The 1,374-nt window shown below is 38.2% G+C and overlaps 1 non-coding gene across 1 annotated transcript; it reads right to left on the bottom strand.

Moving 5' to 3' along the window:
- Nucleotides 1–367: 367 nt before the first annotated feature.
- On the bottom strand, nucleotides 368–474 carry LOC116133734. Its single transcript, XR_004128605.1, has one exon. It is a non-coding gene; the product is annotated as a small nucleolar RNA R71 (small nucleolar RNA).
- Nucleotides 475–1,374: the final 900 nt, after the last annotated feature.

Below are 1,374 nucleotides of genomic sequence, written 5' to 3' on the forward strand. Positions count from 1 at the left end.
TAGAGCATTAAGGGATTACTCAAGTCCTACCATTGAGGGATGTGCTTCTAGCATCAGGAGACCACTAGTGCCAGCAAATAATTTTGAAATCAAGCATGTTATAATTCAAATGATACAACAATCGGTGCAATTTGGAGGATTTCCAAGTGATGATCCAAATTTGCATTTTGCAAATTTCTTGAAGCTTTGCGACTCTTTCTAGCATAATGGGGTATTTGATTTTGCTATTACACTTAGGCTATTTCCCTTTTCTTTTAGGGACAAAGCTAAAGCTTGGTTATTATCATAAACTATTGGGGGGATTACCAATTGGGACGAATTGGTTCAAGCTTTCCTTGCTAAGTATTTCCCACCGATTAAGTCAGCAAAGATGAGAAGTGACATAACTAATTTTTTCCAACAAGTATTAGAGTCACTCTATGAGGCTTGGGAGAGATATAAGGAGCTCTTAAGGAAGTGTCTTCACCATGGGTTGCCGATGTGGTTGTTAGTGCAAATGTTTTACAACGGTTTGCTTTCGAATATGCAAGTTATGATTGATGCAGCGAGCGAGGGAGCTTTAAATAATAAAACCCCGGAGGAAGCATACAATTTAATTGAACTGATGGTAAGCAACAATTACACGAAGCCTTGGGAACGAAATTTTCCAAGGAGAGTCGCGGGTGTGCATGATGTAAATGTTTACATTGCTTTGGCTGCTCAACTCTCAGCTATTCAAAAGCAATTGGGTAATCACTTATCAAGAGATTGTCAAGAAGGGAGTCCATTTGCTCCACTTAACAAAGGAATTATGTGAATAACTTCCAAAGACGGTAAGGGAATTCATACTCCAACACTTACAATCCTGCATAGCGGAAACATCCTAATTTCTCATGGAACAACAACAATGAACATAAACCACCTCCTGGTTTTCAAGCTCAAAAGAAAAAATCTAATATGGAGAATGTGCTCACCAAGTTGACTTTAAATGGGGAAAATTCATAACATTCTATTAGGAAGAGTTCAAGGATCGTTGCCAAGTGATACGGTGAAGAACCTAAAAGAGCAAGCCAATGCAATCATACTTAGGAGTGGTAAACAATTGGAGGAACCAAGTAATGAGAAACAAGCTGATGGAAGTGAAGCAGACTAGGAATGTGTGGGAAATCATGCACACCACAATGATAAAAATGGTCATCATGGCGAGCGTGAAATTGTTAGGAAACGATCTAACCCATGGCAGCGGAAAAAACAAAAATAAAACAGTGATCGATTCCATTTTAAGCCAAGATCCAGATATATATTACAGATAATATGTTCAATCAAATATTCTTCAGTAATATGAACAATCAGAGTAAAGATAAGAGTTCATACGCATGTTTGGAGGCTCCTTCG

This window comes from Pistacia vera, unplaced genomic scaffold, assembly GCF_008641045.1.
Source record: "Pistacia vera cultivar Batoury unplaced genomic scaffold, PisVer_v2 Contig272, whole genome shotgun sequence".
Classification (NCBI taxonomy): Eukaryota; Viridiplantae; Streptophyta; class Magnoliopsida; order Sapindales; family Anacardiaceae; genus Pistacia; species Pistacia vera.